The sequence below is a fragment of the Ursus arctos genome, unplaced genomic scaffold (assembly GCF_023065955.2).
Source record: "Ursus arctos isolate Adak ecotype North America unplaced genomic scaffold, UrsArc2.0 scaffold_9, whole genome shotgun sequence".
Lineage (NCBI taxonomy): Eukaryota > Metazoa > Chordata > Mammalia > Carnivora > Ursidae > Ursus > Ursus arctos.
In genome coordinates this window covers 10,498,424-10,508,412 of record NW_026623111.1, presented here as the reverse complement: position 1 = coordinate 10,508,412, position 9,989 = coordinate 10,498,424, and the positions used below count along the sequence as shown (strand labels likewise).

Sequence of the window (9,989 nt, the reverse complement as noted above, 5' to 3'; positions counted from 1 at the left end):
TTCAGGGTTCCTCTTTAATTAGAACTCTAGAACGCAACCTTCCTTTCAGTACTCTTTCTATACTTTTTTTTTTTTTAAAGATTTGATTTTTAAGTAATCTCTACAACCAGTGTGGGGCTTGAATTTATAATCCCAAGATCAAGAGTCACATGCTCTACCAAACTGAGCCAGCTAGGTGCCTCTCTAACTTTTTTTTTTTTTTAAACACACATACATCCCTATATCAAGGTTTCTCACCATGTTATTGGCATTTAGAGCTAAAAGTTCTTAATGTGGGTGAGGCTAACCTGTGCGTTGTAACAAGTTTATCTGCATCCTTGGCCTCTCCCTACTAGCTGACAGAATCTTCCACTAGTATGACAACCAAAAATATCTCCAGACATTGTCAAATTCCTTCTTAGAGGCTTCATATCCATATCAATTCAAAAAAAATGCTTGTGTGGTTCATGAGGGCTGAGACTTACAGTCTCGCTCACATCTCTATCCCAGTGCTTGGAACAATGCCTGACACATATTTGGCACAAAATACAATAAATGTTTATTGAGTAAATAGGTAAATGAGGAGGAAAAGGCAAAATTTCATGGAGAACCTATCTTATGCCACATCCTTTATTAAGAATTTTCTTCAAAACAACTCTGTGAAGTTAATAATGATAGTAAACTTATTTCCCAGATGAGAAAATAGAGAATCAGAGAAGATGGCTTCACTGATTCACAGAGCTAGGTAGTGTAAGAATTGACATTTCAACCTGATTCTGTCTATGTTAAATTTTACCCTTTTTTCTAGGACACCAAATTGTGATATAGAATTATGAGAATGAGAGTTTAAGACAGAAAAGATGGCTTGCTAATTATTATTTCAACTTTTTGCAGGGCAAATGGCTTGCAAATCATGTGTTGGCCAAAATAAAATTTTTGAGTTCTGTTCTCCAAATTTTCTCTACCTCGCACCACGGGCAACCTTGTTTCTCAAGTAAAATGTTTGGTAATCTGCCTTGATTTCTTTCTTTTCCTCACTGCACATCAGAAGCACACAGACTTAAAACTAAATTGTTGCCTAGTATGTTCTGCCTGATCTCGTCCTTGATACTTCTTGTACTTTTCCTCCTTGTTCATTAATCTCTCATCAATGACCTTTTTTCCCCTGAATGTGTCACTCATATTAATGCTGTAGATGTGTTGCATTTAATTTTCCCTGTCTTTGAAATGCTGTTTGAAATGCTTGTTTTGTAAATAAAGTTTTATTGCAACACAACTGTGCCCATTCATTTAGATATTGCCTGTAATTGCTTTCATGCTACAGTGACAGAGTTAAGTAGTTGTGACAGTGGGTGATGAGTGATAAAAAAAAAAAAAGGAAAGGGAACATCTTTTATGGAGTACTTAATAACAAATTGTGCAATTCTCCAACCACCTTGACTTGGATGCAAATCTTGAGTCAATAAAGACAAGCGTATAGATTTAGGGGAAAAATCAAATAACATCCAATATATTACCCTGGGTAAAATGAAATGGTGAAATATTGAGGAAATGTCCTTTTATCAGTTTTGATCAGCTGAGGTTAGGAAAGGAGATTGGCTTTTAAGGATCTTCTTCAAAATGGTACACAATACTGTAATTATTCATTTCTGTTTCTTTTCAGAGAACATTGCAAAATGGTAAACCTACATTGCTGTCTGAGAAGAACAGGTTTTTCATTTGCTTAGCCACTCAGTGATGTGTACCTATTCCCAAATTGTTTATGACACAATAGTTGCCCAGATTTAAGGGCTGGATGAACTTGATCAGCTAGGTGTAGCTGCCACCTTACATACAGCTGAGAATCATGGTCTGAAAACCAGCAGTCTCCAACAACATATCATTTCCAAGCACTTCAGGAAAAATAGGCTCTTTACTTTGTTGTTTGGAAGGGGTCTGGAAGTAAAATGGACAAATGCATCAAGAAAGATTTTTCTCTTGACCTAAACTTCAGACATTAGAGACATTGTAGTGAGTTCCCAGGCTGCAGAGTTTCTTTGGTTGGGATGCTTCAGTGTGACAGTGGAGTTTAAAGTGTTCATTCCTTTCTCTTAAAAATGAAAAGTTGTATGATACTAATTCTAATGATGATAATAATAATGGTAATCAAGGTGGGCTGCATACTATAATAAAGAATCCCAGAGGAGCTTAACAATGTTGATATTCCTAGTGGAGCAGACCTCCTGGGTGCCTTTCCTCCAATGAACAGCCCAGGGGTACAGGCTTCATGAAGCTTAGAAAGCCCCTTACTCATCACTGAGCTTCCAGTGCAGTGGAAAGAGAGGGAATGATGGATGTTTGCCATATATTTGGTTTCTTGGTCTGGAATTGATGCATATCACTTCTGCGTCTGGAATTGATGCATATCACTTCTGCTCATATTGGCCATAAGTGAGTAACAGGACCCAAATAGAATAAATGCAAGGAGGTTAAAAAGTATAATCTCTGGTTTGGCTATGACTTCCCAGCAACAACTCTGCACCATAGAAAGGGAACATGAACCTTTAGAAGTCTGCATTTATTGTATATTTTAGGCATATTCCAAGGTTCATTTCCATAATACCTTTTTACTACAAGTAAAAAAGTATGGTATCACTTGCTCTTTTTTCCTATTAAATAGGGTTGTAATGTGAATTAAATAGGTTAGTACGTGCAAAATGCTTAGAAAAATGAATGGGCACATGGTAATAAGGATTGATATCTATTATTTTTGTTATATTTTCTGAAAAAACAGGCTTTTACCTTTACTTTTTAATGGTCATTCAGGGATTCCCAAAGAAACCCTGTTCTACATGGGTATTCAATTCAGTCCATTCAGTTCCACAGATATTTATTTAATGCTTACTGTGAGTGAAGAACTTCTTTCTCAAGAAAGACTGTGGGTGTCTCTGCCATCTCTATTATGAAATCCGTAAACTATCCAAGGTTCCACTGGATGGAACAGATGAAGGAATATCCCATTTTTTGTTTCATAATCAACATGTCCAAATTGGTGAGACTAATAAATCCTCAGAGTAACATGATTTCTGTGGTGTTGGGCCTGCCGCTAGCGAAGTTCACCAACTGCTTCCATACCTTTAACTATTAATTTCCTGTGGCTTCCATAGCAAATTACTACAAACTTAACTTGGTGGCTTGGACAGCAGAAATTATTGTTTCATAGTTCTGGAGGCTAGAAGTCTGACATCCAAGTGTTGACATGGTTGATTCCTTCTGGAGGCTCTGAGGGAGAGTGTTCCATGACTCTCTCCTAGCTTCTGGTGGTTGCTGACAGTCCCTGGTATTCTCTGGTTTCTAGCTGCACCACTCTGATCTCTGTCTTTATTTTCCATGTCATTCTTCCTGTGCCTCTGGGTCCAAACTGTCTTCTATGTCAAACTATGACACCAGTCATTGAATTAGGGCTTATCCTAACCCGTTATGACTTCACCTTACTTGATTACGTCTAAAGATCCTACTTCCAAATAAGGTCATATTCATGGGTGCCAGGTATTAAGATATGAAAATCTATTTTTGGTGAACACAATTCAACCCACAGAATTAACAGAATTGATTATACTGAGCTGCTGCTGCTGGTAACAATAAGGTAAACATTTATCGTATGCTTGCTATATACCAGACATTAAGTTAGGTACTTTATAAAGATTGCCTTATTTAATCAAAACACCCCTATGAAGCAAGGATATTATTATTACTTTTACTATTACTATCATCATCATCATCATCATCACACCATTTTCCTATGAGTTGACTGAGATATGGAGAAGTATGGGTACCTTGCCCTAGGTGAGAAAATGAATTGACAGAGCTGGAGCTGGAATAAAGTCAGTGTGAGTCCAGAGTCAATGCTCTCATTCAATATATTGTACAGTTAACGTCTGCTTCCAGCTCGGTAATTGCTCCTGTAGCCAGTAGACACGTAGACCCGTCCTCCAGTTTGAATCCAGCATGTGGGGCCTCCTCTTGCTGCCGTTCCCTTCTTATTTTGCCCTTGGGACCTTCCTGTGTATGTGAGTATGCTTTTCCCACTTCCATCTCGGAGTTCTAACTGATTCTGCTCTTCTCCAGCTCAGCTAACCACAGCCAAAGAAGACGAGCTGAACCTTTTCCTAAAGCTGTCCTCTTGCTCAAGGCAAACTTTCAATGCCGGCTTCCTTCCTTGGCATCTCTGGCTGATATGTCGTGTAATTGCAGAGCAGAAAGAAGCCTTTCTGCTCTTCCAGTTTGGCTTGAATGTTTGCACAAGGCTTTGCAGAGAACTTGGGTTATTATTCCTTCCACCTAGAAAGAAATCAGAAATTACTATTTTGGTGGGAAGATTTTTTTTTTCCTTTGGGGTTTTATAAATCACAATTATCTGTTATAATAAGTAAAAATTAAAGACAAAAACAAAGATGTATAACAACCTGATGAATGACCCCCTCCACAGTGATACCTGTATTTCCATGCTCCTGAGGCAGCTGGTGTTAATAAACTCATGTGTATCCTTTCATTTTTCCCACTGTTCTGATATGTGTATATAAAATAAGTGTTTAGTTAGACTTATTTTAAACCATACAGAATCATACTGTACACATTCCTTTGAAACTTGCTCTTTTTAAAATCTATCGTATCTATCATCTATCTATCAATCATCTATCTATATCTATATATCATGAATATATAACCTATATCATGGCTATTTTCATCCAGGGTTTAGTCCTTGGACCTCTTCTCTAACCCATTGTTCTCTTGGAGATATCATTCAGTCCCAAAACATTGAAAGTCTCTAGGTTGCTGACTCCCAAATTTATACCTCCAGACTGGATCTTTGCCTGAATATCAGATTTGCATATCCTATTGGTTCTCATCATTACTCTTTGCCTGTATCATAAAATTTAGCATGTCTCACACAGAACTCCTGTTGTTTTCAAAACCAACTATACCTGTGCTTTGCCCCATCTTGTTTATGGAAATCCTATCATTCCATTGACTCAGCTCCCAAAAATCTTGTAGCTGCCCATGTGTCCTCTTGTTCTTCCCAAGGAGAAATGCTGCACCAAATCCTTCAGCAAATCCTTTTGTCTCTCTTTCAGGATATATTCAGAGTCAATTACTTCATACTCCTTCATCATCTCCGTTCTGGCTTCAGTCAGAATCTATGTAATGAATAGAATATTCTATTCATTATATATCATATATTATATGTTATATTCCATAATAATATTATATATAAATTACATATATAATTATATAATACATATATAATATATATTATAGTCCATAATAATGTTATATATAAATTACATATATAATTTATAATATTTTTGTTCTAAATTGACATTTTACATAAGTAGGATTATACCATATGTTTTTTACTATGTATCCTTTCTCCCATTCTCCTACTTTTATTTTCAATTTCCGCTGTTTTTCTTGCCACACATTTGCCTCATCCACTCTCCCTCAACACATGCTAACAAAATGCATCTTTTTATGCATAGTTTCTCCATGCTTCTATAACCACTTACAAAAATATAGATATGTATTCACTTATAAAATATAAATAAAGGGATTTGGGAGTTCTTTGTTTGCTTTAGAAAAAACTGCATTATATCTCCCATACATTCTTCTACATCTTATTTTTCTGACTTGACAGTAGTTAATAGAAATCCCATCAAGTTAAGTGTTATTGCTCAAATTCATTTTAATGACTGCTCAGTATTCCATGAAAAATGTAGATGCACTAAAATTTATTTAATCTTATTCTCCTGATGGATATGCCTTGTTTCTGATTTTTTTTTTTTTTTGCCCCTGTGAAACAATGGTGGAATAAGCACTCTTACATTCAGTTCATTTTGTTTCTTTTTTTTTTAAGATTTTATTCATTTATTTGAGAGAGAGACAGAGACAAAGACAGAGACAGAGAGAGCAAACATGAGCAAGGGGGAGGGGCAGAGGGAGAGGGAGAAGCAGAATCCCCCTGAGCAGGAAGCCCAACACTGGGCTCCCTCCCAGGACCCTGGGATCATGACCTCAGCTGAAGGCAGACACTTAACCAACTGAGCCACCTAGGTACCCCTCAATTCCTTTTATTTCTATAGGATAGATTCCTGAGAGTGAGATTTCTGGGTTGAGAGAGATTCCTGGGTCGAAGGTGCATTTTTATTTTGAATAGATGTTTCCAGGTTTCTTTCCAAAATGGTTGTAATAAGTAACATGTCTACAGGCGATGTATGTGAGTACATTTCTCCCATTGTTGCCAGTAATCAGTGTTACTGTACTTTGTAACCCTTGGCAGGAAATGGATATATAAGGTAATACTTTGTTGTTCCTTGTCCACCAGTAAGCTTGAACATCTTTTTTATGTTTTTCATCCATTTGAATTTTCTCTTCTGCAATTTACATATATGTAGACTTTACTATTTTATTTTTTGAGTCTAATGATAACTTTGTATGTTACAGATACTAGTCCTTTATCTGTCAACTGTATTGCTATCCCCTTCGCCCTATTCTTCCCATTTTATTGACTACTTCAGCAGACTAGTTTGGGCTCAGGTCCATGGTAGTCTCAGAGAGAGAGAAAGCCCTAATGTACAAGCATTTCAACATTGTTACACCATGCTTAACAATGTGCTAGTGGTCAAAGCAAGCAAAAGGCCAAATTCAGATTCAAGGCAGGTGGGGGGGAAATATACTCTGCCTCTTGATGAAGGAGGTGTGCACGCAAGAACTGGAAGCATTTGTGGGTGTTTTCAGAATCTTCCACACAGTAAGAATCTGAATGAGAATTTGCTTTCCAGTGTCCCATAGGATCCTGCCACTCTCTAGATTATGAATTTCCCTTGGCATCTTTGATTTTCATAATAAATTCCAGAACTCTCAGTATGACATAATCTGGTCTCTGCCAACCTCACATCAGCAGTGCCCATTCACAATACCCTGGGCTCTATCATGCAGAACTATTTTATCTTCATCCCTCCTGCAAGTTTGCCCAACTTAAGACAATAGTAAGAGATCTTTATCTTCCTCCCTCCATGTTTTTGCTTTGATTCATACTGCAACCAGATACTTCCCTTGATTTGCTATGGCCTTGCTTGTTCCTACCCAAAAAAAGAAGTGGCTAGTTTTCTTGGAAGCACACTAGCAGCCACTGGACTTCACATTTGTGTGGTGATCCTTAGAGAAAGGTCACTGTTCTCTTGTACCTGCAACACTTGGGAGGAGCAGCCCCTCCCTTTCTCCGTCATCTCTTGTCTATCCACCAAGACTGGTCCTTTCCCTGAGGAGGAAGCCAACCTGTGATGGGGCAGTAAGTCACAGGTGAGATGGGAGGTAAAAGACTCTATCATATCCTCCAATTAGCATCTTCACCTTTGCAAAGGTTTGGGTCCATGCTTGCTATAAAAAAGTAAATAACCTCACCATCTCTTAGGTAATTGATTCTCATTTCTATTAGGTAGACTCTGGACAGATCAAGAGTGACGTCTTACATCTGGTGTACCTGTGTCTAGAATGTTTTTCTTCTTCTTTTCATTAATCTGTCCTTTCAACTGATATTCACTGGATGCCTGCTGCATGCCCTTGTGCTAGATGCTGAAGATACAATGATAGATTAGATTAACCCAGTCCCTGTTCTGATGGTGTTTGTAAGTCAAAGTGATTCTCTTGTAAAGTCTTTTTCCATTTCATTCCCATCCCTGCTTCTTATAGCCAAGTGCATCTTTTTTTTTTTTTTTTAAGATTTATTTATTTATTTATTCAACAGAGATAGAGACAGCCAGCGAGAGAGGGAACACAAGCAGGGGGAGTGGGAGAGGAAGAAGCAGGCTCATAGCGGAGGAGCCTGATGTGGGGCTCGATCCCATAACGCGGGGATCACGCCCTGAGCCGAAGGCAGACGCTTAACCGCTGTGCCACCCAGGCGCCCCCAAGTGCATCTTTTAATCTTTGGTGTTACTACAATTTTAGCCCATATGTCATTTCCCAGGGGAAGTGCACACACACACATACACACGGTCTTGCTTCCCTAAGCCACACCTGCCAGGAGAAGGGTGATAATACAACAGTAAGGAAAAGGCACTTTTGAATCAGAGCTCACACACAAAAGAGTTACTATGACTCCAATCCCTTAACTTTCCTTCTTCCCCCTTCAGGGTCCCTGAAAGTTCACATATTCTTTTGGGTGAATAGTAAAGTGCTTTCCTCGTAGCTCGGACTGATTTCTATTTTCTTCCTTGTGGCTATAGCCAGAGCTGATGACTGTCTTGGATTCAGCTTTCTGAGACCACAGGTCTCTGGATTCTTACACTCACTGCAGCTCTGTAGCTCTGGTGGGGGTGGGAAGCAGGCACTTCTCTGGGGTTAGAGCTGTCTCTTTAGCTCCTCCATGTAGCAGAGCCAAACATTCAGTTTTCTTATGGGATTTTTTAAAAGAGTTTTGGAACAAGTTAACCTAGATCTAATTCAGAGAACATTTTAATGGATCCATCCTTTTTTACACTTTAAAGTGTATTATTATTATTATTATTATTATTATTTAGTATGTACTTGCTGTGTGCCAAACATATTTCCTCTTTTTTTTTTCTCTATGAATTTTCTTTTTCAACTGAAAATATGGAATGTTTCTCAGATTTGTGTGTCATCCTTGCACAGGGGGCATGCTAATCTTCTCTGTATTGTTCCACTGGTACACATGCTGCTGAGTAAGCATTAAACATACTTCCTCTTTAATACTTAGTGATCCTAACAAATCTACCCATTTTATGGATGAGGGATCAAAGGTCTGGAAAAGACCTTTGCTCAAAGATAAATAATCCTCTCCCTGTCCCTTGGTCTTATTCCCGGGGTCCCAGGCTGGATTTTCAGCTCTAGCATTCATCAGGTTCTAAAGCAAAGAGGTTTGCTGGTGGCCTCTGGGGCTGTCTGAGGAGCCTCGTTGACCAACAGATTAGATCTCACCTCTTCCTCAACACAGTTTGACTTATTCCACTGTACTGTCTTCATTTGTTGAGGGGCCTTTGATTGGCTGAACTCTGAGGAAGCACTCTATCCTTTTCATCTCTAGAGTCTTGGAGCCCAGCTCTGGGTCTGGCAGATTGTAATGAATTAACTTGTTGGAAAATTATGAGGATGAGACATACCCTGGCTCTTTGCTCTGGTCTACGATAGCAATCTGATCCAAGTCCTAAGGAAGTGAACCCAAGTAGAATTGTGAGTATCATGGGACAAATAATCCCCCTCTTAGTTCCCAAGCCTCTGACCTTACGGTGGAACCACCTTGCCTGCTAATGTATCAGAAATAGAACATAAATAATAAAGCTGCTATTTATGATATGGTGATTGTGTGCCCGATGCAACTACAAACTAATTACATGTATTATCTCATTTAGTCTTAACACCCCTTAAGAAGGCATTGCATTTTCCCCATTTTATAAATGAGGGCACTAAAACACAGGAAAACTCAGTAACCTGCTCATGTCACACTTCAAATGACAGAGCTAGGCTTCAAATCAAGGCACTGTGACTCCACTACTTGAGTCTGTAAAAGAGAGATGACAAAACAATCTCTTCATGACATTTCAGAAAATGTCTTGAAAACCACAGGGTTTTCAATGCTTTGTTTTAGCATTAACAAGACAGGGCAGTAGGACTGGAGCTGACCCAATAGTGAGTCAGGAGTCCCAGATTCTCCTCCTGACTCTGACAACTTATATAGGCTTTTTGGACTGTAATGTCTTCATTTGTAGAATGATAGATGGAACTAGCTGGTCATAACAAAGATGCCATGGACTTTGTAGTCAGACAAAGTCAAGTTGATTTCACCACATACTAACTGTGCATGCTAGGGCAGGTGTCTTAATCATTCTAATTTTTTTTCCACATGTGGAGTGGGATTTAAAACCTTATAATAAAAGCTGTTGGGGCAGATAAATGTGTTATATAAAGAGAGAAGCTCAGATGGGACTTGTGGCAGATGCCCAGATCAATGCTCC

General features: G+C 38.6%; 1 non-coding gene across 1 annotated transcript; it reads right to left on the bottom strand.

The window, feature by feature from the left end:
* Positions 1 to 8,604: 8,604 nt before the first annotated feature.
* LOC113266793 (U6 spliceosomal RNA) lies at positions 8,605 to 8,707 on the bottom strand. The gene has a single exon (XR_003320513.1). It is a non-coding gene; the product is annotated as a U6 spliceosomal RNA (small nuclear RNA).
* Positions 8,708 to 9,989: the final 1,282 nt, after the last annotated feature.